Source organism: Halyomorpha halys, unplaced genomic scaffold (assembly GCF_000696795.3).
Source record: "Halyomorpha halys isolate HHAL.00 unplaced genomic scaffold, Hhal_1.1 Scaffold1664.1, whole genome shotgun sequence".
Taxonomy (NCBI): Eukaryota; Metazoa; Arthropoda; class Insecta; order Hemiptera; family Pentatomidae; genus Halyomorpha; species Halyomorpha halys.
The window spans coordinates 74615-82035 of NW_027107683.1; positions in this window are offsets into that span (position 1 = coordinate 74615).

A 7421-nucleotide genomic window follows, 5' to 3' on the forward strand; every position below is an offset into this window, starting at 1 on the left:
CCTCAACTTAATGAATATGGACTTGAAGCTTGTAAAAAAAGTAAGTTTTTATCAAAGAGGATAAATTGAAACGTTTACGAGAAACAAACCATTAGGTTATTCAGCCGCATGAAAGGCCCCATAAAATTCGATTAAAAAAGACAAATTCCACTTGTTTTAAAGAAAATTTTGACTTTTTTATTTTTCTAAAATGTAGAGTTACCTAACTAAAGTAGTTTTCTAGTTATTGGTTCTAAAAAATATAAAATATAAATTTTCTCCTTTTGTGTAGAGAATTGGACCATTATTTATATTTATTTAGGGGTTATTATTTTTATTGAGGTCTTCTGCTTGCTTATTTACCTTAAATGTTACTTTTATTTATGACAAATTTTAAATCTAAGTTTTCAACGTAATGGTTCGTGTTTGTGAGTGCCTTTGTGTCTATGTGTGTGCGTGTCTGTATGTAGCCGGTCAACCTCCGAAAAAGATAGTTTTAGAAAATTGAAATCATGTATTTAAGGTAGGGTGAATGCGAGGGATGTAACAGAGACATTTCGCTAAAATTGACACCGAATTATTGATTTTAGACTTAATTTACCTATTAATCGAAAATAGTTAGGTTAATTTAATTCTTCATATTAATATACAATTAAGTTTTCAATGATATTACAATTGTCCTACTCCAATAATCATATAGTACTTAAATCCCGAACTTCCAAAAAAGAATCCTTTGTTTTGCCCAATTTTTCAAATTTTGTCAATTTCAAAATAATTAACCATCTTCCTTTCCATCACCTTTCTTAGAAGTAAGATACAATAATTAAATACAAAATATTAAATATTTGATAATTAACTAAGGGAGAAGTGTTTCCCTTTTTCAGTGGTTGTTAAGACAACGGTCAGATTTTACTTACCTATATCTCGATGGCTTACTCCACAGTGGTGCTAAGCACATTTCTACTAACTTTACAAATAATTAACATCATTTTAACTACAAACAGTTAACTGTTCTCTCTTTTAGAAGAATTACAACTTTTAAACTAATATCTTGACCGAACAGATTTAGAATTTGTACCAAAATTTATTCAGACAAAAAATTAATTTTCTCAAAAGAGAGAACCTTTATTATTATTACCAATGGAATATTATAACATTATTAATTGGAATTGTATTCGTATAATCAGTGATTATTTTGACTGAAAATACTGAAAGTTTGAGGGGACAAAATTAACTTTTTTTTTTTTACATTTTTGGTGGCGGCTTATTCTTTAATAGGCCTCAACTTAATGAATATGGACTTGAAGCTTGTAAAAAAAGTACGTTTTTATCAAAGAGGATAAATTGAAACGTTTACGAGAAACAAACCATTAGTTTATTCAGCCGCATGAACGGCCCCATAAAATTCGATTAAAAAAGACTAATTCTACTTGTTTTAAAGAAAATTTTGGCTTTTATATTTTCCTAAAAAGTAGAGTTACCTCACTAAAGTAGTTTTCTAGTTATTGGTTCTTTTTTTTTTTTTAATTTACATAAAATATAAATTTTCTTATATTTATGAATATAAAGAAAATTAATTTTCTCAAAAGAGAGAACCTTAAATTGTATTTTTGCAAGATGTGTATTTTGAAAAATTTCCATTAACATCAACAGAAATTATCGCGGAAGGTTATTTTCGATCAATGCGCAAAATGAATCTTTTTATTTTACAACGCCAGCATGCATAGTCAACAATAGTCGTCAGGAGAAATAAAAATCCTGCAAAATAAATTAAGTTCGAAAATTCCTAATTTTTAATTTCTTTGAAAAACAGTTATTTTAAGGTTTCAGATGGTGCTAAAAATGAATACAAATTGTTTATTCCAAAAAAAATTGTTGTACTACTTTACTTCAAGCCTCATGTTTTTATAATTTTTACTAAATTGAAATGATGTAATTGAATCAATAATATTCTTTTCTTATTGCTCAGAAAAAGACAAATCCATTGGCATTTGATAACAATGAAGAAAATGAATACTTTATATATAACCAAAAATACTTAATTTTGTTAATTTTTTTTTTAACCGAAGAAATCGGAATGATCTTTAACCTTCCCAGGAAAATCCTGAAAAGTACTTGTGAAGTAAGCCGTCGATATGAAAGGCACTTATCCTGAGGGGAAGCATAGCCATCCTAAATATTAAAGAAAGTGCCGTTTTGAAACATACGAGGATCAGATAACAAAGTCTGGGATATCTTAACCCAGAAGTAACAAATGGACAGGATGTTCAAACAACACGTAATTTTTATAATGCAAGACATGTATTTTGAAAAATTTCCATTAACATCAACAGAAATTATCGCGGAAGGTTATTTTCGATCAATGCGCAAGATGAATCTTTTTATTTTGCAACGCCAGCATGCATATTACATGCAATATTGATGCAGAAGTAGCTCTTGTTGGAAGCCTATGCATACAAAATAGACCGATAAAGTCAATAAATGCCCATGAATGCCAGATAAAACTGTTTGGTAGAATGGCCCAATCTATTTTCTTTTCGTATTTGAAAACGGAGGTAAGTAAAGTAACGTTCTTAGGTTATGTCATCAACTAATACATTATTGTTAGAATTATCTGATCAAAAGCCTTTTCAGTATCCATAATAAATAATTGTTTGTATATCAGTATTTTTTTTATTGTAAAAAGAGAATGCCTCATTACATTTTTTTAAATAAGTAAATGTAACTAGAACGATTTAATTAAGATTTATTGCAAACATTGTAGTGGTTCACAATTTTTTTTTCCTTGGTACTTTCCTTAATTTGAAACCAATATTTCGCCCTTGTAACGGCATTAAATCTAAATAGTTGTAATTTTGGTGCGGTAAAATATTTTTTAGGAGTGAAACAAAGTTTATATTAGTATCAGCATCTGAAGTGACGCTTAAATAAGAATTAAAAAAAAATCGGAAAATAAAATTTTTGGCCCAAAAATGCTTTCCAGTTTATTGAAAAGTAGGAATAACTTAAATACGACTAAACTAATCAACCACAAACTTGGCAGTGGTTTAGGGCTTAATTAACTGCATCAAAGTGCCTAAACCGGGTTTAATTAAACAGATTAGAACAGGAGATGTACATTTTCAAACTTTTTATTGTTTGAACAGTTTTCATGATTAGAACCTAATATTTCGCACTTATAAGGGCAATAAATATAAATTACTAATTAGGTAAAAAGTGCAAACATTCAGCTTTCTAACAGTTGTATTAATGTAGGAATTGGAAAAATGAACGATTATATGAACAATAGTCGTCGGAAGAAAAAAAAAAATATCCTGCAAATAAATTAAGTTCAAAAATTCAAAATTTTTAATTTATTTGAAAGAAGGTATTTTAGGGTTTCAGGTCGTGCTGAAAATGAATATAACTCCTGAAAATAAATTGTTGAACTACTTTACTTGAAGCCTCATTATGTTTTTATAATTTTTATTAAATTGAAATGATGTAATTGAATCAATAATATTCTTTTCTTATTGCTCAGAAAAAGACAAATCTATTGGAATTTGATAACCATGAAGAAAATGAATGATTTATGTATAACCCAAAAATACTTAATTTTGTTAATTTTTTTTTAACCGAAGAAATCGGAATGACCTTCCCAGGAAAATCCTGAACATTTATCAGAGTGGTGCAGTAGGGAGCTTCCTATATAATTAAATACGTTATGAACTATCTGTTCCAATCAACTGATTTATTCGTCAAAAGTCAATTTTGCATTGATCTAGTAAGATTCTGACTTACAACATTTATTTATTTGTTTTGGTTATCTATTTATTCAACAAACGATTCAGCTTCGATCAGCCTATGAAATAATATCGATATTGTCTTTCTCTAATAGTGTTTAGTTTTTTCTTAAATGACCGAAAACAGAACGAATTCATTATGACCTTCGTAACATCATTACATTAGAACTTGTCAAAAAACCTTAACTAAAATGGTCGATCTATGTTAGTGTTACGTATGTTTATAATAGGTCCTCGCCATAGTTGTTTAGTCCAATGATAATTATAATTGATTTTTTTTTCTATTATCTGTATCCTTTTATGGATCTGTTTCTTCCTCGTTGAATTGGTTGGAAATTAGACGAAAAAATTTCATCTCATTACACTAATGCAGCAAAAAATTTTTTGACTACCAGTAGAGATAAAAACATACGTTATTATCATAAACGTTATTATTATATATTGTTATTATCATAAAGTTATTTTTATTTTGATTATAAGCATTAATCAATAATTTTTTTATAATTATTGGCAAAAATTAAACACATGAAATATTTTTGACGTGAAACAGCTATCGGTAGGTCTTGCTACTGATAAAATTACTCCACAATCCGATTTTTTTAAATAAAAAAAAATCTATTATACAATTTTTGAAACTTCGGGACATAGTGTGGCCAATCAATGTGGCTTTGAGTCAAAAATTAGAATTCATTCCTATATTGTAATATAGAATTATCGTTGGGTTTCCAAGGTGCTCTCAAATCTCCCACTGGTATACCGAGTTGAGCTGGCTCTATCCAACCTCCCGAAGGCAATCAAGCCTCCTTGATATTTTCCTATTCCAAGTTCTTTAAATCAAAAAATCTACCTATTTCCTTGATACCTTCACTCTTAGTTCATCTATCCACTCATGTAACATCAGATCCCAACCAATTGATTTATATATGCCCTCCGCCTTCTTTAGCGAATCCTTCGTCATAAGTGCAACCTCCTCCTGGAGTTCTCTTCCCATCTCCATTCGCCAATCCTCATCCATTCTTTCCTTTAAACAAGACCTATTCTTTCACTTATTGCATAACAAAACCTCCGCATCATTGAGAACAATATAAATAGGCATATATTGATAAACATTATAAACAGTAGTTAAGCCACGATCCCAATGTAATTTCATTTTGCTTACTGGAAACTTTTAAGTACTTGCCAGACCAATAATCATAATTTATGAACCATGTATTTATTCTTAGGGGACATATATCCCAGAATAAAATTATTTTTTCGTTTTATTTCATTTAATGGAGGATTTCTATTTAACAACTAATATATAGATGCGATAAAAATACTTCCAACATCATAATAACATGTTTCAATTATTATTTGTAATCATCATTATATCGTTCTTTAAGATTTGACTCCTCATAAGTTCGAAATAATCAACAATATGGTTTCTAAACTATAAAAAAACAATGTATCATTCTAGAGACATCCTGTTTCATTCTCCGTTTTTTAGAACACCTATATAATGTTTCTCATTTCTAAAATACCTGCCCAATATTTCTAGAATGATGTACTGATTTTTTATAAAATTAATCTGATTTTTTACCTATTTTAAACAGCAGGAATTGTATATTTCCTAGAAAATTAGCTACAAAAATATTAAAAAATAAAACAAAATTTTCACTCATTTTCCATTTAGGGCCCAATAATTCTTTTTTGGGTGTATAATTTGAAAAACACAATAATTTTGTGGTAGTATATTAATTTTTTTTTGCAGTAGATATATTTATAGTAAATTTATGAAATAGGATTTGCTCAAGTAGAAAGAATCAGTAATTCAAGCGAATCAGAGATTCGTCATCAGCCTATGAAGGACCCGACGCCTTGTTCTGTTTCCCAATCGGAGTAGTTCAAAATCAGGACAACCGTTTGGCATTTCCTTCGTTTAGAGTCTTTGGAGAAACGATTAATTATAATACAGTGGCCATTAGTCCACGGTATGATAGTCCATCTGGTCATCTGGCTGCGTCCGTCCCGTTGTTGAGTAACTCCAGGGTGTGGTCAGTTCGACTCTGGAAGATATCGAGGCTGGCTCATCTGGTTTGGGTGTAGAAATGGGCCAAGTTCAAATCAGAAAATACTTTAGTAGTTAGAAGAAATGTTTAAGTTTTTAATTTATCACCATGTTATGTAATTTTACTGATGGATGGTTCCTCCGTCAAAATGTTATTAATATTTAATGAATTTTTTTTTTTAAATGTCTTTTACTATTAATAATATTAACCCTAACTAAATAAAGGACGTTAGTTTACGGTTAGGAAACGTTTCTGTTGATAGGAGACCAAAACAACTACCAGTGGCTAATAATATTTCTGTTAATCAATGAAGACTTGTGATTTCATTTTCTTGTGATCGTCTGGCATGTGCTGTTCCTCTCAGCTTTATCATGTAAAACTTAACTGAACGTTAGACGGCTGCTATATCTTCTAACAATCTAAGGCGTTCAAGTTGATTGCTGTAGTGACTAGTGAAAGTAACTAAAACTGTCAACCAATGAAGCTCTACAAAATTGGACAAAACGTAGGAAAATAAATCGTTGTTAACTATTTTTGTTCAACTTTTGACCGCGCGACCCATGACCATCTCCACCATAATTTGAAAATAGGCATAGAACAAAATCTTTCTAGAATCCAATTTCTTATAAAAAATCATCGTAATTTAAAATTAATTTTAATGACAAGAGGATGATCGAAAGTTGCATTATAGAACATTCAAGGATTTTAGAAGGTTTTCGGGAATTTGGACCTCTGTGAGGGGGTTGCACAGTATAGATAGATTTTTTTTTAAATTTATATCCCTTCAACCTTACGATTGATACAACGCTTTCGATAGGATGAAATGAACATAACATTAACCTTAGGTTATGATCTGATTGACACCAGAGGTTAACAATTTATTAACCGGTAGTTTGTCCAATAAGGAAAAGGTAGACTCGGTCACTGATTATATTCCCTTCGGATGAGGACAGAGGGAAGTGGACCATTGTTTGCTGCATTGTTCGGTCGGACCTTGGGGATCGGGTCTGGGCAGCGGTGTCCACAATGCTTCACCGAAAATAATGCACTGAGCTATTTTTAATAAGAGTTTTTGCCAGTCTCTTTTTTTAGTTCTGTTTCTGTGCCAAACCGTACAAAATCATGTAAAAACACTACTTGGGTTTCAATAATGAATTAAAAAATTACAGTATTTAATAATCATCTTAAATGTTTGTTTTATAGTTTGAAATATTCTTGTTTGAAAAATTAGCTGTTTTAATATGTAAATGTTTTATTAAAAGGTTTAAAATATTTTTGTTTTAATTTTTTGATACCTGTAAGCAAAGTCTTTTTTTTCTCAAATGTTAGGTCCAGGAATTGTCTGTTTTTGTCTGCGGAGTCTGAAAGTTGTCAAGATAAATTACTAAACGGGTTTTGTGCTAAATAACGCCATTCGTTGAATCGGATTTCCTAAAGCCATCGGCCAAATTGCTTTTTCCAGGTTACATTGTAAAAACTCTGAGTAGAATTTCCATGCCTCGTTAGGCTTGTTCATCTGTTATTAGAACTTTAATATATGATTTTTTTCATTTCTATAAAATTTACGACAAAAGTTGTTTTCATATAAAAGGATAAATATTCACAAAATGGG